The following is a 24,514-nucleotide window of genomic DNA, read 5'->3' as shown; positions in this document are numbered from 1 at the left end:
GACACCAACCTTCAATGAAGGTACGCCCATTCACACATGTCTCATGGAGATACCATAGATAAATTACAGGATGATGTCAAAAGTGAATGAAGAGTGAAATATAAAGCAGAAGAGATGGAGAGAGACAGTGGAAATGAGGAAATAAACATATGTGAGTGCAGTGGTAAGGAGGAACAATGCTGAAGAGAATAAGTGAAGAGAGAAGAAAAGACATAAGAGGACAAGCAAAAGCTTTGAAAGAATTAACTAGGTATAATTGCACCTTTGTGAACAAAAGTTACTCAAGCAAAAGCATTTATTGTGTTGGGGCTAGATACTTTTGCTGACATTATTTTTTAAAACTAGAGAAGGGATGAGAACATTTTTGAAAATATACAAAGTAAAGGCAAATAATTTTCCATGGGACAGTTATTTGGTGTCTGAAATTTTAAAAAGAAAATTTATTATATGTTTTAGAAATGATATCAAGAAGGAGAATTTTAAGAATTATTTAAAGATTGCGTGTAAGATGGTAAATGATCTTAAAAAATCAAAGATAAAAGAGACTTCTGGACTGATGGGTGGGAATGTAATTTAAGCTTAAAGACTGAAAATGAAATACTATAGCACATATCAAGTGTGATTAGTGTGGAAGAGGTTAGCAGTGTTTTAAGATAGGTTGGTTGGCTGGGCTGAAGCTCATCGTCCCTCCTTATTGCTGCATTCACATATGTTTATTTCTTCATTTTCACTGCAGAAAAATGGGCCATGTTGCAAAGAACTGTGTTGCAATATATTGTGACAAAAGGAGATATTGCCAGCCCAGCTGTCTGGAATTTTGTAAATGGTTATGTGTCATTTATGAATGTCAACATTCTTCATGTAAGATGCTTGTGTTACAAATGTATTACAGTTGTTTATCATGTATATATCAAACTAGGTTTGCACAGACGTGTTGAAAATATATTTTATAAAGTACCGAGCTTAAAGATGTATCCAGTGTGCCCTGTTAAAAGAGAACAGAAATGTACATGTACTATTGCAACTGTGTAAATGTATATATTTTAACAGTGGAAAATGGGATATAGGAGGTTTATCTCAGTCCAGTAAATTTCAGAAAAACAGTTGAAATTAAATTACTTTATAGCAGCAAGGAGACACACTGTCTAAAACTAGAGAACTTTCTGTATTATCTTGGAAGTGTTTTATGACTTCCAGCATCTAGCAAAGATCTGAGGAAAATCCCTTGTTTATGCATTTTCATAGGTAGATGCTAAATACTACCAGATTCCAGCAGTGGGGGTTTCACCTGGGACAGTCAGATGACAAGAAATTATATCATTCTGTAAGCTATCCCTTCAATAATATTTGGGATATTTAATAAGTCTCTGAGTGAGACACAACATTCTGTATTCTGTCTTTGACCTGACAACAACTAGAGAAGATTCATTCACCACATCTGCCTTAATCTGTAAGTTTCTAGGGAATAGTAACTCTCTTAGATATAGCCAGGAATATAGCAATGCTTAGTTTAAATATTTTTCTTCATTTATTTGAGAATGTCCTGCAATGTTGTTTTAAATATTTCCTGCGATTTTGAACTCTGATGCCACTGTAAATATACATTTAGTATTGTCTTGTCCTTTTATTATTTATTGTTAAATATATTTAAATATTTAATTGTGGCTGATATGTCTAGAGATATTTCAGTTTTGACAGTGCTTGCATATTTATATTTATTTTTGACAATGTAGGCCACTCCTAATAGCCTTGCTCTTGATCAAACTACCATTTGTATTAATAGTGACATTACACAGTACAATTGGACACCCTTTGTTAAAGGCCTCAAAGTGGCTGTTAAGGAGCCTGCTGGTGGCAGTGATAACTACCTTATAGTATGAGCAAAAGCGTGCATAGCTAGTAAACCTGTGACAGCCTTTTCCAGGTGTGTGTGTGTGTGTGTCTGTGGGTGTGCATAAATCAAACCTTAAAGAGCGTGTGTCTCAGCTATTTGGGCAGGGACACAAAGCACTGATTGGATAGAGAGGGTACGCTGGAGGTCTTGGCTTGGCCATTCAGCTGAGATCTCATCTCTATAGCCGTGCCAGTGGGGAGTCTTATTGGGGATCTGGAGAAAGAGGGAGAAACCAGACACGAACTAACTGTGATCTCCATGACCTGATGCAGAAAGCTGCATCTGGTAATACTGTGTGTGTGTGTGTGTGTGTGTGTGTGTGTGTGTGTGTGTGTGTGTGTGTGTGTGTGTGTGTGTGTGTGTGTGTGTGTGTGTGTGTGTGTGTGTGTGTGTGTCTGTGTGTGTGCATAAATCAAACCTTAAAGAGCATGTGTCTCAGCTATTTGGGCAGGGACACAAAGCACTGATTGGATAGAGAGGGTACGCTGGAGGTCTTGGCTTTGCCATTCAGCTGAGATCTCATCTCTATAGCCATGCCAGTGGGGAGTCTTATTGGGGATCTGGAGAAAGAGGGAGAAACCAGACACGAACTAACTGTGATCTCCATGTGCTCTTAAGGGAAATTGCACCTGATGCAGAAAGCTGCATCTGGTAATACTGTGTGTGTGTGTGTGTGTTTATGTTTGTGTGTGTGTGTGTGTGTGTGTTTGTGTTTGTGTGTGTGTGTGTGTGTGTGTGTGTGTGTGTGTGTGTGTGCTCGTGTGTGTGTGCACGCGCGTGTGTGTGTGTGTGTGTACCTTGTCATCCTCCTAATGTATGTCCCCTACTGGTGACACTGGTGAGGATTGAGCTCCTTGATTACCAGTCAAGTGGTGGGGCATCACATATGTTATAAATGCAAGGACAGTTTTTGGATACCTTGTGCAGAATAAATGAATGATGATGTGCATGAAAATGTAAATGAGGTAAAAGAAGCTAATGATGATGAGGTAACCGAGGTAAAAAATGATGAAATGTGGGAAGTGGAAGAAGAGCAGGAAGATCAAAGTGTGGGAAATAAAATGAGACACAAAATAAACAGACAAGTTTTGTGTTAAAAATATAGATGGGAAAGAGAATGAACAAAGTGAACACAGTGACAAAAGGGAAGAAGGAAGTAGAGCAGAGTTAAAAGGATTTCAACAAACAAAAGAATAAGAGACAGGAACACACGTATAAAATAAAAGCATAAAGGGAAAGAAAAACTAGAATGGATAATCTTAAAGGTATGCAGGGTTAGCTATTGTGTTAAAAAATTATCAAGTTATGGCATTATAACAAGTTATGGTAAAACTGGAGAGATTGTATGTGGTGAATATAAGTCATAAAGGTAAACCAATGAGAATTATAATAGTTTATGCATATACTTATATGAAAGCAGGGGAAGAATTGTTTGAAGTCTTGAAAGCATACTTGATAGAAAATATGGCCAATGTGATATTAGATGGGAAAGAGAATGAACAAAGTGAACACAGTGACAAAAGGGAAGAAGGAAGTAGAACAGAGTTAAAAGGATTTCAATGCAAGAAAGCAGAAAGGAATATGAACAAGAAACAAAAAAAGTTTAGGTTCATAGGTTTATAGGTTCATAGGTAAGTAATAAGCTAGATGCCTTTGTGCGACATTTTAAGCCTAGCCAGTTTCCCTTTTTTGTGCTCAAAATAGCCTATCCCATTTGGTTATAGATTGTTCTTACACATCCCATGGCCAATAATTCTATATTACCCCTAAAGAGAATAACAGGGTCATACCATAGATAATATGAGTGTACTCATGCATGGGCTAAAGCATTTAGGAGCTGCATCTGTACATTAGTAGTACAGGGGGCAGTCCTGGGGTAAATTTCTCTTTCCCATCCATAGATCTAAGTTGCACTTGAAATGGACAGGGATGAACTTTGTTTTTTCTGGATAGGGACTCTGCTCCATAGCAGCAGTATCCTCTGTGAAATATACCCATGCCTCCAAACCATTCTGTTGACGTTGAGGAAAAGGTTTAGATCCCTAGGGAGTATTTCTTTTTTTTCAAAACAGGTTTATTGTTTTAACATATAAGAGAAATATCATAACAATTTTATACAAGTAATTAAAAATAGGTATTATTATAATATTCAACAAAACAACTAAAGTATTTACAAAGACATCCACTACAATCAGATCAATTAATTAAACTAAAATACCATGCTATTGAAATTAAAATTTTTTAACAAATTTTGTAAATTATCCCATACAATAAAATAAGATGTTTTTCTATTTGTTCTAGTCCTAATTGTGTTTATTTCCATATGGCACACTATATTCATAACATTTTTAAATTCATTGAACGAAGGAGGTGTATCTGAAATCCAATTTCTAGTTATTATTTTCCTAGCCACTGCTAGAATAGACCATAACAAGGGAAGCTTAACCTTTTTAACACTTTGAGGTACAGGTGTGTTGAATAATATAAGAGATTTAGAAATAATGAAATTATCTGTAAAAAGAGCCTGCAAAAATTCATTAATTGACTTCCAGTATTCTTTCAATTTTATACAGTCATAAAACATATGAGCCCAGTCAGCATTAATTTCTACATTACATCTCTTACATAGATTATCTTTATTATTTATTTTATTCATCATCAAAGGTGTATAAAAAGATCTATGTAAAAATTTCCATGTATAAAGTCTCCAGACAATGGAAGATGTAGTTCTATAAGCAGATTCCAATATATATTGTTTATCTTGTTGATTTGGTGGGTCCCCATTAATAGAAGTGAAATAATTCCAGTATGAATCTACACTGTAAAAAGTTTCTTGTCTGATAACTTTATGTATGTATGAAAGTTTACCTTTATCAGAAACTTTATGTTGTAAATTTAATATCAAGTAATCAATCAGTGTTGGAATAGATTCTTTAACAGTTATAGACATTAAATCTATTTTATTAATGAGATGGTGTCTAAAGGTTTGAACTTCTAACCAGCAAGTTTCTCTTAGATCAAATTCTTGTTTTAAGAAATCTAGATTTTTAACTTTATTATCAGATATCAACTGATACCAGTACTTTAGATCATTATCTATAGCTAAATGAGTTCCTTCAGAAGTAGATGACAAAAGCATACCCTGAGTATACATTATAGGAAATACAATAAAATTCCATTCCCTATACTTAGGGTGCATGAATATAAAGTTACGATAACTAATAATAATATTTAATGGGTAACAAACCATATGTTTAGGTGTAATAGGTGAAGTACAAAATTCCTTTAGTAACCATAACATGGAGTTATTTACAATCATATTTTTATGTGTTAAGGAGATTTTCATGAAGTGTATACTAATTAGCTCCCAATAATCTTTCCATTTTGTGACATATGACTGATCTATTAATAAAGTAATAACTTTACAATAGAAGAGATAGTATATAAATTAAAGTCTGGAAAAGAAATACCCCCTTGAGACCAGCTATTAGTATGTTTCTTTAATGCAATCCTAGGTCTATTAGGTGCCCATAAGAAATTTAACATTAGTGTGTTCAGTTTCTTGATAATTATTTTTGTAGGTGGAAGTATTATTGATTGTATTAAGTATAAAATCTTGGGGAATATTATCATTTTAATAATTGTAAGTCTCTCCTCCATAGTAAAAAACATATTATTCCAGGTATTAAAAAGATTTTGTATATCCTAGGGAGTATTTCTGATGCCATTTAACTTGGTGATGTGCAGCAAATTCATTAGTATTGGATTAGTGGATGTCTTGCATGCCAGGCACAGATCACCTCTTTGGAGGCTGTAGGCTACTAAATATATTGATAGGGCTTTGAGTAGGTTCATGTAGGACATGTTGTTTAGGCCTTGTATCCGTTTAGTAAAGTATCTCTGTGGATGTTCCATTTCTTGCATGTGTATGGACAGATACATGCCAAAAGGGGAATTATATTCAATGACTGGCCTAATGAGGGAGGAGTAATGGGGGACAATGGCATACCTTGATCTAGACACAATCCCTTTGTTTATAAGCTATACAATATATAAGGACTTTCTTACAAGACTAGATGCATGGTGGTCAAAAGTTAGGTCACTGTCCACATAAGTTCCCGAATCCCAAACAAATGGGCAAGCTATTAGGAATGTATTGTCAATGTGGTAGTTCCTTTGGCTAGATGACTTCCCAAAGGATACAATAATGCATTTTGTGGCATTTAGTTTCAGACCATGATTTTGGCACCAGTTATTTTATTTGAGACAAGACAAACTTTCCTATAGGATGGCTAAGTCATTTGGGGATTCAATTACTGCTCCTAGCTTGCAGTGATCTGCAAACTTATTCAGCCAGAACCCTTTGGTATTGACATTTACTTCAGAAAAGTAGATGCCAAACAGGAGAAATCCCAATGCAGAAACCTTGGGGACTCCATTGGTGACTAGTCTATTTGTGGAGGTAACTTCCCCTATTTTGATTATCTGTATCCTTTCTCTGAGCCATTCAGCAATCCAGAGGGTGGTATAGGGGTTTATTCCTAGTTTATTTACCTTTTATAGTATACTTACTTCCACGGTGGTGCAGTGGTAGTGTTGTTGCCTCACAGCAAGAGGTTCTCCTGTTCGATTCTCGGCTGGAGTGCGGGGAGTGCCTTCTGTGTGGAGTCTGCATGTCCTCCCCGCGGTTGGGTGGGTGTTCAAAAGACATGCGTAAATGGGCATGCCTTCATTGAAGGTTGAACGTCGAGCTGGCACCTCAGCATTCGAGAAAATCTACTGCCAATCATTAGCAGACCGTAGTTCTGCTGTGGTGACCCCTAACTGGGAAAAGCCGAAAGACAACAACAACAGTCTACTTGAGTGGGAATTGTGTCAAAAACTTTTGCTACATTGAAGAATGGTATGTGTACTGTTTTGTCTTCATTAATATCTTTATTGACAGTTTCAAAAAATCTACCAGGTTGAGTAAGCATGATCCACTCTTGATAATTTAAGTAAATTTAAGTAAATCTTTACCTGCACTTTTTCAAATAATACAGCATTTAAATTGATTTATTTGTGTTGCATTGAATATTATCTTGCTGGAAGTTGTGGCTCTGTTTTTTCAGTTAGTTCCCCACCCACCCTCTCTGGTTTTGTTTTGGTGTTAATCTTGGTGGCTTTGAAACTGCTGGCCCCTCTTGTAAATTTGCATTTGGATACTCCTCCTGGGCCCATCTCATTTGCTCACTCAAAAAAAAATAAATACATTTTTCATCTGCTTTTACTGTATTTGTGTTTCTTCCTACTTTATTTTGCTTTTGTGTAATCTTAAAAGTACTCAGTTGTATTTATTACTGCTTGGTGTAACTATCATTCTAAGCCTTTTGGTTTAAGCACTTGGGCTTCGGACCAGTTGTTTTACATTAAGAAGGTTCGTGGTCTACACTCTTGTGGGAGGAAAGGCTGGACTCTGCGCTTCTGAGCTGGGAATTTCTGGTTAATGACTTACAGTGCCTGCATATTTGAACTGTTTCTTACTGAAATTGGTGCGCCTTGTTTGCTGTAGCATAGACTAGATCCAGGCCTGCTGAATCCAGCTTTGTTTGCATAACTTGAGCACTAATCCAGGCCTTCTTAAAAGTATTCAATTGTATTTATTACTGCTTGGTAGTAACCTGATTAAAGTGTAGCTGTCATTCTAAGCCTTTTGGTTTAAGCACTTGGGCCTGCTAAATCTAGCTTTGTTTGTATAACTTGAGCACTAATCCAAGCTTTAGTTTTTGGAGAAGGTTCCCCTGCACACCAATGGCAGGAGTGGGCAGTTAGAACTTGTCTGATTGAAGACTACAGGAACAGGGCTCAGTTTTGAGATTTTTTTACTGGTTAATTGGATAATTTGTTTAAAAGCCTTTTCTGATTGCTTGTAGTCATCTAAAGCTGTTTTAAGTGTATTTTTTACTGTTTGTAGTCATTTAAAGCTGTTTTAAGTGTATTTTTTACTGTTTTTGCCTTATCTTTTCAAAAAAGATTTTTCCTTGTTTCCCACCTTTCTAAGCTAGTATAGTCCAGTTTTCAGGCTAGTGCTGAATTCAGGGCTGTATTACAATTTTCTGAGTTGCCCATACCTTACTTGGGTAGAGGGACGTTTCTCTGTTCACCTGTGAGAGAGGGAGCTTTGAGCAGCCATCTGTCCCTGGAGGAGTGGTTCCAGCCCAGAAGTTAGTAGTTTATAGGGGTCTATATTATATCATTGAACGCTTAAAAAAGCAAATGCTGATTGATCAACATAATTTAAGAGAAAGCTTACAATCTCGAACTGTCAGATCAGCAATTTTTTTTCCCAGGGAAAAAAATTGCTGATCCAAAACACATACACACAACACAAGCACACCAAACAAACAGAAATTCACACACATACTCCTAAAATCTGATACCTAACCCTACACTAAACTATGCACACACCACTAACTACCCACTTACCTTAACCCAAACCCTATCCCTAAGGTCCGTCACTATCACACACTCACCTCACTCGCTCCCTAAACCTAACTCAGTTAAATCCACCCTAACCCTCATGTCCACTCAATCGCAGACACACCTAACCCCAGCCCTAACCCTAACTCACCTAAATCACCCTAACACTCACATCCACACAATTGCACAATTACCTAAATCCAACCGGTAACTTTCCACCATAACACTGAAAATACCGAAGTAACAGAAACGGACAACCAAACTCTTTCCCTAGGAAAAAATTTGAGTTTCTGCTGCTTCGATATTTTGCAGTTTCACGAAAATAAGTTTGATCAATCAACGTTCGCTTTTTTAAGCATTCGAGGATATAATATAGACCTGTTTATAGGCCATTTGGGGCTAATTTCTATCTCTTTCATTTCCTTGCTGTAAAATCCACATTTGAACTGTTTTGCACATCCAGGCAGCTAGGGCTAAATTTATCCTGGCTCCACCAAGTCTCATCTTCAGTTTTAACATTGAAAGTAGTCTAACTCTCAACCTAAGCACTTAAAAAGCATCCTACAGTCCAGCACTTGCTCAGACCTAATAGCAAGCACTAATATACCCCAACACTTTATTGCCCAGCAGGGCAAGGCTCATTATTCACCCTTCACCAACCAAGCGACTAAGCAGCTCACCCTACTATTCAGGCATGACCAGAGGGCAATTTCAGGTATACTCTCCAGTGCAGCTGGTGAACCTGGGTATCCTGAGGCAATGTTACAACTGCCTCATGTACACAGACAACCCTCTCCTCCTACCACAAAACATTAACATATGCCAGAGATGCAATTATATAGCTAAATTGGAGGCTAAGCTCTCTCCATCCAAGACTGGAACAGGCAGTCATGAGGAGAAGGTTAACACTTGCACCACACCTCCAGCCTCACATAGACATACTAAACCAGCAATGGCAAAAAATACACATAAATACAAAAAATCATACTCGGAGGCTCTAAATAAAAACCTGCAAAAGCATCACAGACCTCCAAAGCAGACACCCAAAAAACCTGGACCTCCCGTCACAAACCAGACAACACATAAAACACAAAATCAGTGTGCCGCACAATCACAGCCCTTAAGGCAAAATAACATACCTAACATACTAGTAATAGGCGACTCTACAGTCAGGCACACTGATGCCCCTCTCATTACGCTGGACAAGGAGAAGGTTACTGTTAGCTGCCTGTCGGGAGCCAGAATCTGTCACATAACACAAGCACTTCACTCCAGAGCAAGTACAAATATGAGTATCATTGTTCATGGTGGTGTGAATGACCTGAGACGTACCTCCTTGGACTACATGCAAATAGACATGGAAGAGCTCTCTGATCATGTAGCCCATGCGGGTATGACCCTGACCCTGAGTAACTTCCTGCCCTCACCAAGAATGATACGGCAGTATAAAGAAAAAAATGATCAATTTCAACAATTGGCTAAGCTTCTGGGGTCATTCAAACGGGATTCCGTGTCTGTCAGCCTGGGATGACATGCTCGACAGGCCTCGTTGCTTCACAAGAGACGGCTTGCACCTGTCACCCCTAGGCTTTTGAATACTGGCAAAGGCTCTTGCTGCCCCCATAGTGCCTTTTTTAGGCAAGGATCAAAAGTCAAACCCACCTCTGTAAACAGCACAAATAAAAGAATGAGGGTTATGCTACTCAACGCCAGGAGTTTAAATCTCAAAATGCATGCGCTCAAAGCACTCCTCAGTATTGAGAAAGTCGACATCTGTGCAGTAACTGAAACCTGGTTCAAGGCTCCACAGAGCACCCCAGCACTACTGAACTACAACTCATACCACACATTTCGGCCACAGAACATGGACCGAAACACAAAAGGAGGGGGTGTATCCATATTCATCAAGGATACCTACACCTACAGGTTAGTGGTGCAGCATGATACCTCCAAGATCATCCATCTGCAACTAACATCAGGCAAATCTGCAATGCAAATTGTGGCCTGCTACAGATCACCCTCTATGACCCAGGACCACCACTCCGCCTTTCTGGAGACACTGGAAAACATGAAGGTCTTACCGATCATCCTGATATTGGGCGATTTCAATTACCCTACCGTTAACTGGGAAAACTACTCAAGTACAAACTCCCAGGTTTAGCACTTCCTGGAATTTATCAACTCAAATGCCCTGGATCAGCTGGTAAACTCCCCTACCAGAGGTGAAAACATATTGGACCTGGTCATCACCAACATGGGCGACAGGTGTTCCACACCAGAGGTCAACCCGTCACTGGTTAGATCAGACCATAAACTAATCACTCTGGATGTCCACACCACCAACTCCAACAAAGGAAACCACAGTGAAAGACTTTTCTATAGCAAACTTCACCTTACTTAAGACAAAGGTGCTAAGTTTCACAGCCCCCACGCTAAAGGATAACAGTGTCCAAGATGCAGGAACCTTTAGAAATGCACTCTATGAGCACCTACAAGGATGCATGGATCATGCCATCCCTAGCAAAACTAAGACTCACTCCCCTAAGAGAAGGAAACGAGTCTGGTGGACCTCTGCCATAAACAGGCTATACAATAAAATGAGGAAACTAGTTCAGAAAAAAAGCAAATCCCAAGAAGAAAAGACATCCCTGATTAGTACTGGTAAGAAACTAAGGCCCCTCATAAAATCCTCCAAGGCTAACTTTGAAAGAAAAATAGCCAAGGATTTGAAAGATGACCACAAAGCTTTCTTTAGCTATGTCAAGAATCTAAGTGGCAACTCGCAGATATGCTTTGAGCTAGTGCAAAATAGCACAAAATATACTGAACCCACTGATATTGCCAACATCCTGGCAGATAGATTCAGTGCAAACTTCACCCACCTCTCACCCCCAAAAGGGTCCACAACAATACCAGAAAAGTGCAGTGTCCCAGAAATCACAGATGCACAGGTGAAAACAGCCCTTTCAAAAGCCAAAAGCACAGCATCAATGGGGCAAGATGGTGTCCCAGGCTGCATCTTGCACAAACTACAGAACTAACTAACCCCCCACCTACACACACTGTTCAACCTCAGCCTCTTCACAGGCTATGTGCCCATAGAATGGCTCACAGCAATGGTTATTCCACTCCACAAAAGAGGGGCCACAACTGACCCTGGTAACTATCACCCCATAAGCCTGACTAGCCTGGTCTGCAAGGCTATGGAGTGCATCATCATGGAACACATTAACAAAGACATTGGGAACCTCCAAACACTTGACCTGACCCAGTTCAGTTTTGTTAAGGGCAGATCATGCCTACTAAACCTAGTTTGACTTCTTTGATACAGTCACCAAGGACATAGATGAGGGGAAGGTAGTTCACACAGCCTACCTTGACCTTGCCAAGGCTTTTGACACCATTCCACACTCAGGAATTATAGAAAAACTCACCAGCCTGAACATAAACCCCTACGTCACGAGATGGATTGCCAACTGGCTTACAAACAGAACTCACACAGTAAGAATAGTGGGCTCCAGGTTTGACTCTAAACCAGTCACAAGTAGTGTCCCACAAGGCTCAGTCTTGGGATCCCTACTGTTCAGCATATACTTCTCAGAAGTACAGGCAAACACAGGAGGACTATGGCTAACTAAGTTCGCTGATCACTGCAAACTGGGAGCCATAATTGACTCTCTGGCTGACACGGACATTCTCTAAAAGGGCCTTACTGAGACGGACACCTGATGTCAAAGTCATGGTCTCAAGCTAAATGCCAACAAATGCATAGTCATCCTATTTGGGAAAAACAAAACACCCATTAATTACCACATAGGTGGCAGCCCCCTTACTACAGAACAGGTAATAAGAGATCTGGGGACCCAGGTAGATAGTAATCTCTCCTTTGACAATCATATTGCCAAAGTAGTTAGGAAATCCTTCTATGTAGCCCATCTAATTACTAAAGGGTTCACATCTAGAAATAAAGAGGTTATAGTGCCCTACTCATCACTCATCAGACCCATCATAGAGTACAATGCCCCATTTGGGATGTACCTCACAAGACACTTTCAACAGCTGGAAAGACCACAAAAGTACATCACCAAGAGGATTACTGGTCTCAAACTTATGTCCTATGCAGCCCAGTTGGAAAAACTCCAGCTGTACTCAGTGGCATATCACTTACTCAGTGGTGATCTCTGCCTGACTTACAAAGCCACGTCCAACTCAGAATTGATGGACATGCTCCACCTAAAGAAATCCAAGTCACTGCGAGCCACTCGCTCTAGTGAGCTAAACCTCACCACAACAATAAATAGAACATGCTGGAGGGATAGATTCCTGTCACAGAGACTCCCCATGCTTTGGAACAAAATTCCTAACTACATTTGGCAGAGCCCCTCACTAACACTCTTCAAGAGAAACCTTGACGAGTGGATGGGTAACAGAAAATACACCCCTGTGATCACTTCATTGGCTCTTCTTGACAGAGGCTCAGTTAATTAATCAATGGGGTGGCGAAAGCTGACACACACTGGCTAATCTTATAAATGCCCTTAGGCAGATAGCCTAGTACCTTCCTATGAACCTATGAACAAATCCAAACTGAGACAGATCTAGTGTTTGGAGGTTCCCTATGTCCAGACTGATTAATTCAATGATAAGTTTTTCCATGGCCTTCCATATGAATCTGGTTAGACTTCTGGGTCTGCAACTGCCTAAGTATGTGGAAAGCACTCCCTTATGCAGGGGAGTGACTGTAGACATTCTCCATTCACCTGGTACAAAAACAGAACAGAGTTGTTAGGTGGTGTGGCTAAATCATGCTTTATACTATTTAAGATGCAACCAGGGATATAGTCAGGACATATAGTTACAGTATTTTTAGCTTTTGATAACACTGTTAGGACTTGGTCTTGTGTAATAGTAGGAAGTGTGCCAGTTTCAGGTATATCTTAAGGGACAGACAGAGAATAGAGAGGGATAAAGTTAGAGCTAAATTTATTGGTCAGTAAACTAGCTATATATTCAGTCTCAGTGTAGGTAACATTATTCATAACCAGCTCAGCACATTGCTTCATTGTGCTTTTGAGATTATGAGCAAAACTAAAAAATGCCTTGTGATTGTCTTTGGCTTAGGTAGTTATTTTCATCTCAAACCTGGCTTTGGTAGATTTTGTTAAGCTCCTAAGTTGCTTTGTTTATTTCGATGACAAGGGCTATAACATTCTGGAAATTGCTCTTTCTTCATTTCAGTCAAAATTATTTTCCTTTTCTTATAAAGCTTGCTGATATTTTGGTTTGTTTATGTGGGTTGGTTTCTGTAGTTTACCCTGCACTTGTTCCTGTGGGGTACTGCTGCATCTATGCAGCTCTTTAAATGCTGGTATAGTGGTGGTGTACAGTTCTACATATTCAATGGAGTTAACTGGGTTTGGTGGGGATTTGAAGCTTGCCAATGTATTACTTAGGAGTAGGTAGTTTGTCTTAAAGAAACTTCTAAAGGTACCTTGGACAGAAAGAATCTCTGGTTTCAGTTTTATTTCAAAGGAGACTGCATTATGATCAAACCTAACAAGTGATGAAGATATGCAAGGGTTGAAGATGCTCCCATTTTAGAAAGTAAATATCCAAGATGTTATTACCCCTAATGGGTACTCTGACTAATTGTTCCAGGTATTTGTATTGACAAAGTCCGGGAATCTTTCTGCTTGCACACTAGTGGTAGTGTAGGTTTCCAATCTATGGTTGGGTAGTTTAGATCACCTTGCAAAATGGTATTGGCTTTAATACTGAGTGATTCTTCTTCCTGTGGATTGACATTGTGGCTTTCTTTTGTCACAGAGGAAGTTCTTTAGCTAACTAATATATGGTATGGGATCTTGCTGGGGATGATTTGGATGTAAAGAAGCTTGAGTGCAGCATGCTGCTTTAGCAGCCTTGATATGAAGCTCTTCTGAATGTAAACAGATACATCTCCACCTTTTTTCCCGTCCTATGCAGTAGCTGGTCTAAATGTGTGGAACACCTTATATCCCTGCACAGCTGGAGTGCTCGCCACTATTTTAAACCATGTCTCAGTCACTACACTGACGTCAATATCTTTGAGGGGAAGAAGGGCTTGTAGGGAGTGGAGTTTCTTCTTCAGGCTCCTAGCATTGATCAGTAACATCTTCATAATTTCGGGTCTATATTAAAATCGCGAAACCTCACTTACGAATACGGAAATGTCGACACATATATAGCAAACCGGAAAAACACCAAACGTCCTGAAGTGTGAAATTCGAAATGTTGAATCATCATAGTTGGCCAACCCCATCACCCACTATGTACTACCTACCCGGGCAAAATAAATAGTCCACACTTTGCAAAATGATACTTATGTGCTTATTGTCAAAAGCCAATAAACAGGGAGAGGGAGGGATTTGTGTTGTTCAATTATCCTAAGGAGTAGGAAGCAACAGTTACACTGAGCTTAAGAAGACAACTACAACAGGGTTGGTGGGACAGAATATCTAAACACTTATCTCTATGGAATTATTACAATGCAACAGTAATTAAAAAAAAATAATAACAGCAAACAGCAGCTTTAGAATTCATAGATCCTTAGCTCTGAGCTGATGGACCTCGAACTGCCCCAATGCAAAAGCAAATACTAAACTTAGCCTGACATACACTCTGTATGCAAAAATGAATCCAGCTCCTAATAACATCAATTAGATGACTTAACCAGCAAAAGTACAAAACAGCTATCTACTGGAATCACTAATATATAGATCTTAACTCAAGCAGATATAGACTGTTACACTGAATTTAAAATCAAATCATGAAATGAAAACATGTATCTGCCTTTCTCTGACTCATAGAACTATTACAATGCCAGATTTAGATTTAATTTAGAGACTTAATAATGATGAGCAAATGAAAATTGGTAGGGAGAGAAACTTAATGGGCGGTATTCATAGTCTAGGGTTTTGGTTGAGCGTAACAGCAATCCAAGCAGAGCAGCACTACATTGTTTTGCAAATAAGGTCAGTGGAGGTTGTTCACACTGAATACAGAAACATGGAGGCTTCTGATAACCACATCTACTTATAGCAAAAGCATAAAGTACTTGAGAATAAATGTAAAAAAATTAGATACTGTCATTTGTACTACAATGTCTGGTTGAAGTTTTGTATATAATTATAGATTAACCTGTGTATTATATGCCAGCATGACTAGCTATGATATTGTAAATAAATGATTGCATGTTGATTTATAATCTGTTTCTACAGAATGTTTTAAAGACTTGAACAGTGTATTTTACATTTCTAACTGCACGTGTGTGAAGAAAGATTCTAAAGGCAAACGTTCTCAGACTCAGCTGATCTGAGGATGATATTATCAGAATGTTGATAGTTGCTATGTGTTACTGTCAGAAGCTGAAAGACAGGAAAGAACTTTTAGTAAACAGCTGTTGGTTGATTTTCAAATATGAAATGAAAATTAGAACTGGAACAGTTATGACAGTTAGGCTATTCTGTAAAAGAGCCTGCTGAAGTTAGCTGTCAGTTACAGTAGTCAGTTGTTAGCTGTCAATGAATATCCAATTGTGAGTTGTTCACAGATGTGATAAACAAAAGGGCTTACCAAGAACTGTAAGCCTTCCTTTGCTGTGTTGTAGTAATTTAGTTTAGATAGGGGACAGTGTTCTTTAGTTAGGAAATTATAACTAATCAGTTAGAGTTTTTCTAAATGTTGGATTTCTATCCCTCAGTATTGATTTCATTTTTATAGTGATTGAGCTCTGTTTGTTTATTGGAAATTACTGTTTTATATTTTTAATCATTTTTTTCTCATTATTAAATATTTTTAGTGTCTTATATTGTGGCTGGTCAATCAGTGTATTCCTTAGTGACTTGAGTGTGCTTATACCTGCTTTAATAATTCCAGGGCCACTCAGAGAGACTGGCTGCTTTAGGTCATTTGCTACTGTTTGTTTTGATACCTAATTTTAATAATTGTATACCCCTTTAAATGGGCATGTAGATGGTCTGGTTGGTGACAGCCCATTACTGTGTTATTTTGGGGAAGGGACACAGCTGGAAACCTGTGTCAGGCTATCCCATAAGTGTTTGGATGGGTGAGATTTAATTTATTTAAGTATGAGTGTATCATAGATTCATAGGTTATTACTAGGCTATCAGCCATAGGGCCTATGCAAGCCTAGCCATAACAATTCCCTGGATATTTCTTCCCACAATATTTACTTCTCTAGACCCCTGTCTAACAGGGAGACTGACATGATCCCTGGGGTGAATTTCCTATCTCCCATCCAATCATCAAGGTTCCTTTTGAAGAGGGCCAATGAGGCACTCTGCTTGACATGTATGGGCAGTCTATTCAAGAATATGGGGAGTCTCTGGGTCAGTAACCTATCCCTCCAGCATGTTTTGTTCATTGTGATGACAAGGTTTAGATCCCTAGAGCATGTGGCTCTGAGGGATTGGGATTTCTTTAAGTGGAGCATATCCAACAGCTCAGGGTTTGACATGGCCTTGTATGCTAAGCAGAGATCGGCTCTGAGTAGACTATATGCCACAGAGTATAGCTGGAGTTTTTTTTAGACGGTCAGCATATGGCATTTGCTTTAGGCCTGTGATTCTTTTAGTGAGGTATTTCTGTGACCTTTCCAGCTGTTGCAGATGTCTTGTGAGGTACATACCAAATGGGGCATTATACTCTATAATGGGTCTAATGAGGGATGAGTACAGTGGGACAATGACCTCCTTTTTTCTGGATGAAAAGTCCTTAGTGATGAGATGTGACACATAGAAGGATTTTCTGACTGTTGTGGCAATGTGGTTATCGAAAGTGACACCACTGTATACCTGTGCCCCTAAGTTTCTCATCACACTTTTGATGTTCAGTGTCCTGCCACCTATGTGATAATTCATGGGTACATGTCTTTTTCCAAAGGGGATAACTATACATTTCTTGCATTAAGCTTGAGCCCATGGCTCTGGCACCAGGCATCTGTTTCTGTAAGGCCCTTTGTGTAGAATATCCACATCATTTGGTGATTCAGTAATGGCTCCCAGTTTGCAGTCATCTGCGAACTTTGTTAGCCAGAGTCCCTTAGTGTTGGCCTGTACTTCAGAGAAGTAGATGCCAAACAAGAGTGGTCCCAGGACTGAACCCTGAGGTACTCCACTTGTCACTTGTCTGGAGCTGGATTTGGAGTTGGCTACTTTTACAGTCTGGGTTCTGTCAGTAAGCCAGTTGACAACCCATCGAGTGACATAGGGATTTATGCCCAGCTTAGTAAGTTTATCTATGATTCCAGAGTGGGGGATGGTGTTGAAGGCCTTGGCAAGGTCCAGATAGGCTGTGTGGACCGCCTTAACCTCATCCACAGCTCTAGAGACTGATTCAAAGAAGTCAATCAGATTCAGGAGACAAGATCAGCCCTTCACAAACAAAAACTGGGTGGGGTCTAGTGTTTGAAGGTTGCCAATGTCTTTGTTTATAAGTTCCATGATAATGCATTCCATGCCCTTGCAGATCAGGCTTGTCAGACTGATGGGACGGTAGTTCCCGGGATCCAAGGCGGATCCTCTCTTGTGGAGCGGGATAAATGTAGCTGTGTGCCACTCAGTGGGCACGAAGCCTGAGGTGAGGCTATGATTAAACATGACACTTAGGTGAGGAGCCAGTTCATTTTGTAGTTCATGTAGTGGTCTTAGACTGGGATGCATTGCTCTGGAGTGTATAATAAGGAGATACATTAGGGGTGGACAAAAGTATACAGTCCATTCCCAGGTTATAGAGTGTGTTCTTGTTGTGCTGTTAGTGGAAAATTATGAAATATTACTCCTGTTTAAGTGACAGTCTCACATTGGAGTCAGTAGTGAGGATTGAAGCTCCTTAGTTACTGACTCAGGATAGTGGGGAACATCACATTATTTGATGGCAGTTCAGTGGGATATTGTCTGGATGTCACAATAAACATTAGGGGGAAAGATATTACATGAATAAGGTACCTTAGACTTGGGCATATCATAGCCATTCATATCGATAAACATAATCAGACCTCATCTGCATACTTAAAAGACCATGAACCTATGTGAATAAGTTTAACATTATTTTACCCGGAGATTACAGGACTTAACATTGCAAATTACTTAGGAAAAAGCTCACCAGACTCTGCTACACTTTGCTGTGAAGGAAAGGTTAGTTTGCTTTTTATTTGTTGTATTTTGTATAACTTTATTGCCTTTTTACATTTTGAATACTGTGATTTGTTTTCTTTTCCTTGTGTTTTACTTATATTCTGCTTTTAACTGCATATTAAAACTTCAAAAGAGACCACAGCTCTGTCTCTTGGGAGTCAGGCCGAAATATTTTCCCCACCCACTCACCTGTTTACTGTCATGTTCTTAAATACCACTGTCTTTCTAGTTGCATGCCTCTTATGTTAATTTGACCATATATAGCATTTCCTCTCTGCTTTCACTGGCTTGTGTAAGCACAAAATTATAATTTTGTGAAATCACACCCCTTCAACTATTTAAATTTATTGGCCATCCTACTGTATTCCATAGTACCAGAATACAAAAGTGACCACCCCCTTTCAATCTATCTTGCTGTTTTAAAAATAGTAACTCTCCACTAAAACTTACTTTTTAGACAGGTAAAACTTAAGTTACCTACTTTCACGTCTAACTTATCTAGTGCACACTGCAGTGTTTAGGATAAACCATTTTTTTTTCATCTTACCTTTAAGCATCACTGTGACTAGCACTTGCTCTAATACCTGCTGGAAAGCACTAGGAAGCCTTAAACTGATACAAGCACTCAACTCTCCTTGTTAATAAGGAGAAATTAATCGTAGGCACTAAACAGCCTATAATTGCAAAGTACCTTGCTAAGGTAAAGGAAAACAGCTCCTGTACTTTACAAAAAAAGCACCAAACCAGGCATGTCCAAGGGTCAGCTTCCGGTGATTTCTCCTGTCACCTGGTGAATCTCGGCATACTGGGGCAATGCAGCAATTGCCTCATGTACACAGACAACCCTCTCCTCCTACCACCCAAACACTACAACCTGTGAGAGATGAACTTACATAGCCAAACTGGAAGCAAAGCTCTCTCCACCCAAGGTCGTGCTAGACAGTCAAGAAGAGTCGGTTAACACCTGCATTATACCTCAAGCAACACATAGCTCTTCTAAAACCACACCACCGACACCCACACATAGCAACATTAAATCCACATATGTGGAGGCCCTTAACTGTAACCTGCCCAAACAACAAGGACCTCCAAAGCTGAAATGCAAACAAACACCAATCACAACCAAAGTGTCACATAGCTCACAACTCCAGTGTGCCACCAAGCAACAGCCTCTAAGGCAAGATAACGTACCTAACACTTAAGTCATAGGTGACTCTATAGTCAGGCACACTGATGTCCACTCACCAGGCTGAACAAGGAGAAAATTACAGTCAGCTGCCTGTCGGGTGCCAGGATCTGTCACATAATGCATGCACTCAAGTCACTCCACAACAAGTAGAAATATGACTTTGTCATTGTCCATGTTGGAGTGAATGACTTGAGACATACCTCCCTGGACTACATGAAAAGAGACATGGAAGAGCTCTCAGATCATGTGGCCCAGGCAGGTATGACCCTAGCCCTGAGTAGCATCCTGCTTTCACCCAGAATGATACCACAATATAAGGACAAAATGATTGACTTCAACAATTGGCTAAGCTTCTGGTGTCATTCAAAGGGGATCCAGTATCTGTCTGCCTGGGATGACATGATCGACAGACCATGATGTTTTGTCAGAGATGGTCTGCATCTGTCACCCCTGGGATTCAGGTTACTGGCTAAGGCTCTTGCCACCACTATAGTACCTTTTTAGACAAAGTTCAAAGGACAAAACCACCACCGTAATAGGTACAAGCATGCAAATTCTGAAGGTAATGCTACTCAATGCTAGAAGCCTACACCTCAAAATGCACTCTCTCGAGGCACTCCTAAAAATGGAGAACATTGACATATGTGCAGTAACTGAGAGTTGGTTCAAGGCGCAATACCAGGCTACAACTCTTACCACACTTTTCGGACACCAAACCAGGACCGAAACACTAAAGGTGGAGGAGTGTCCATATTCACCAAGGATATTCACACCACCAGGCTAGTTGCCCAACACAATGCATCTGAAATTCTCCAGGTGCAACTAACACTAGGTAAGACTGCAATCCAAATTGTAGCTTGCTACAGATCCCCCACCATGCCTCAAGATTCTCACTACACCTTTCTAAAGATACTGGAAAATATTAAGATACAACCAAACACCCTAATTCTGGGTGATTTCAACTACCCTGCTATTAACTGGGAAAACTACTTGTGTACCAAAACCTTTGCCCAACGGTTCTTGGAATTCATAAATTCCAATGCCCTGGATCAACTAATCCATAGTCCCACCAAGGGCTCTGATATCCTAGACCTGGTTATTACCAACATGGGAAATCAATGCTCCATACCTATGGTCAACCCTCTCGTTGTTCAGGTCTGACCATAAGCTAATCACCCTTAACATCCACATCCCACCCCCACCCCCCAGTAAGGAAACCTCCATAAAAAACCTTTCCAAAGCCAACTTCATGTCAGAAGTGACAAACTTCATGACACCCATGCAGACGGGAACTGAAAGTTCGACTGCTGAATCCTACACTAAGGCACTGTACAAGCACATCCACTCATGCATGATTCATGCCATCCCAAATAGAACCAACATGCTCTCCTCCAAAAAAAGGAAGCCAATCTGGTGGTCCCCTGCCATAAACAAACTTTACAACAAAAGTAAGAAACTGTTGCAGAAAAGAAGAAAATCCCAGGATGCAAAAAACTCCCTTACCAGCCTCAGTAAGAAGCTGAGATCCCTCATAAAATCCTCCAAAGCTAGTTATGAAAATAAAACTGCCGAAGATTCAAAAGACAACCACAAGGCATTCTATAACTATGTCAAGAATCTAAATGGCAATGCTCAGATCTGCTCTGAGCTAAAATAGAATGGCATTAAATATATTGATCCCAAGGATATTGCCAATATCTTGGCACATCAATTCAGTGCCAACTTCACGCCCTCTCACCCCCTAACCAGTCCATCTCAATACCGGAAGATTGCCAAATTCCGATAATAATGGCCACACAGGTAAAAAATGCACTCTCCAAAGTTAAGAATACAGCATCCATGGGACCAGATGACATCCCGGGCTGTGTATTACATGAACTACAAAATGAACTGGCACCTCACCTAAGTGTCATGTTTAATCATAGCCTCACATCAGGCTTTGTGCCCACTCAGTGGCGCACAGCTACAGTTATCCTACTCCACAAGGAGGGATCCACCTTGGATCCCGGGAACTACCGCCCCATCAGTCTGACAAGCCTGATCTGCAAGGCCATGGAACGTATTATCATGGAACTTATAAACAAAGACATTGGCAACCTTCAAACACTGGACCCCAGGCAGTTTGTGTTCATGAAGGACCGATCTTGTCTCCTGAACCTGATTGACTTCTTTGAATCTGCCTCCAGAGCCGTGGACGAGGGTAAGGCGGTCCACATGGCCTATCTGGACCTTTGACACCACCCCCCACTCTGGAATCATAGATAAACTTATTAAGCTGGGCATTAATCCTTACGTCACTCGATGGGTTGCCAACTGGCTTACTGACACAACCCACACTGTAAAAGTAGCCAACTGAAAATCCAGCTCCAGACAAGTGGAGCACCTCAGGGTTCAGTCCTGGGACCTCTCTTGTTTAGCATCTACTTCTCTGAAGTACAGGCCAACACTAAGGGAATCTGGCTAACAAATTTCGCAGATGACTGCAAACTGGGAGCCATTATTAAATCCCCAAATTATGTGGATACTCTACAAAAGGGCCTTACAGAAACAGATGCTTGGTGCTAGGGCCATGGGCTCAAGCCTAATGCCAAGAAATGTATAGTTATCCCCTTTGGGAAAAACCATGTTCCCATGAATTACCACATAGGTGGCAGTACACTAAACACTGAAAGTGTGATCAGACTTAGGGACACAGGTGGACAGTGGTCTCACCTTTGATAACCACATTGCCACAACAGTCAGGAAATCCTTCTATGTGGCACACCTCATCACTAAGGGCTTTTCATCCAGGAAAAAGGAGGTCATTGTCCTACTGTACTCATCCCTAAATAAACCCATTATAGAATAAAACCTCCCATTTGGTATGTACCTCACAAGACATCTGCAACAACAGGAAAGGCCGCAGAAATATCTCACTTAAAGAATCACAGACCTAAAGCAGATGCCCTACGCTGACCTCCTTAAAAACTCCAGCTATACTCTGTCGCATATCATCTACTCAGAGGCGATCTCTGCTTAACATACAAGGCCATGTCAAACCCAGAGCTGTTGGACATGCTGCAATTAAAAACATCCCAATCCCTCAGAACCACATGCTCCAGGGATCAAAACCTTGTCATCATAATAAACAAAACATGCTGGAGGGAGAAGTTCCTGTCCCAGAGACTCCACAGACTCTGGAATAGACTGCCCATACATGTCAGAGTGCCTCTTTGGCCCTCTTCAAAGGAACCTTGATGATTGGATGGGAGAAAGGAAAATCACCCCGGGGATCACTTCAGTTGCCCTTCTAGACAGGGGTCCAGGGACGTAAATAGTGCAGGAAGAAATAGCCAGGGAATTGTTATGGCTTGGCTTGTATAGACCCTAGGGCCGATAGCCTAGTACCAACCTATGAACCTATGAAACTGTAGAGTTTTTAAAGGTAGGAAAAAAATAATAAAAATATAGCAAATTATTATGAAATAGTTCAAAATCAGGTTAGATTACTGAATTCACTTAAAGTATGATGGACATATTACTACATGCATTACATTGGGCACATTATATTACTGCCATTTGTAAATGGTAAATCATTAAAGCAGCAATGGAAATGCTTAGTTATTAATGAGAAATATGTATTTTGATATCTTTTAGTGATTGTATTTACATGGTGAAAGTACTGAAGTGGCAAGGATGGTTTGTTGGCTACACATCTTTACTGGGAGACTCCTCAGTGTCACTGACTGTATTATGAGCACAACAATGTGGTAGGGCTAAGGAAAGGATGGAAATGTTAGCAAACTGCTTTACTTACTACTCATGTTAGTGCAAACATCAGCACAATTTCATTTGGCTGGACATTGCATGTGTAATATCATTATGGGGGTTACATCACATTACTTTTATTTCTTCTGAAGATGTCAGGTGTTCTTTGACTGATGATTGTGTTTTTGTGTATGACTGTGGCATTGGGACACAAAAAGAGCAACTTAAAATTTATGTTACATTGTCAGCAAGCATCTACTCATATTGCAAATTGGATGTAATATTCCATATTTATAAAAATTAGTTTGGGGACAGGGCAAAAATTTGACTATGAATCACACATTGACTTTTTTATCACACATCACTTTACATCATTTCTCTTTCTCATCTTGTTATAGTAAAGTTTTTTCACATTATTTTGTGGCCATCTCACATTACTATAGGGTTCATATTAAAACACTGAACGCTGAAAATAGCAAACGGTGTTTCATCGACACATATTCAGCGAAAGCTGAAAATGTCAAAACCACAGAACAGCAATTTCTTTCCTAGGGAAAGAAATTGCTGTTCCAACCCCTCCCACAAAAAAAAACATTGAACACTTCCAAACACATACACACATACCCTAACCCTAATTATACCCCCCCCCCAAAAAACAGTAAACAACTTAATACACATATGCACATAACCCAACCATACATCTAATGAAAAAAAAAACAGTAAACACTTTAAAACATATGCACTTACCTTAACCCACACCCTAACCCTAAGGTCAGTAACACTTACACATTTACTTAAACAGTTCCAAACACATACACACTTCCCTTAACCATAATTCTACCCCCCCCAAAACAAAAGTAAACAGCTGAAAACACATACACACGTAACTCAACCATACATCTAACACAAAATAAAAAACAGTAAACACTTTCATACATATGCACTTACCTTAACCCGCACCCTAACCCTAAGGTCAGTAACTGTTGCATAACCATGCAAGGGACCACACTACACTTCAGAACATGGCAA

This window comes from Protopterus annectens, chromosome 3.part0 (genome assembly GCF_019279795.1).
Source record: "Protopterus annectens isolate FY-2018-M chromosome 3.part0, PAN1.0, whole genome shotgun sequence".
Classification (NCBI taxonomy): domain Eukaryota; kingdom Metazoa; phylum Chordata; order Ceratodontiformes; family Protopteridae; genus Protopterus; species Protopterus annectens.
The sequence above is the reverse complement of the archived record's forward strand: the minus strand, read 5'-3'. Positions refer to the sequence as shown.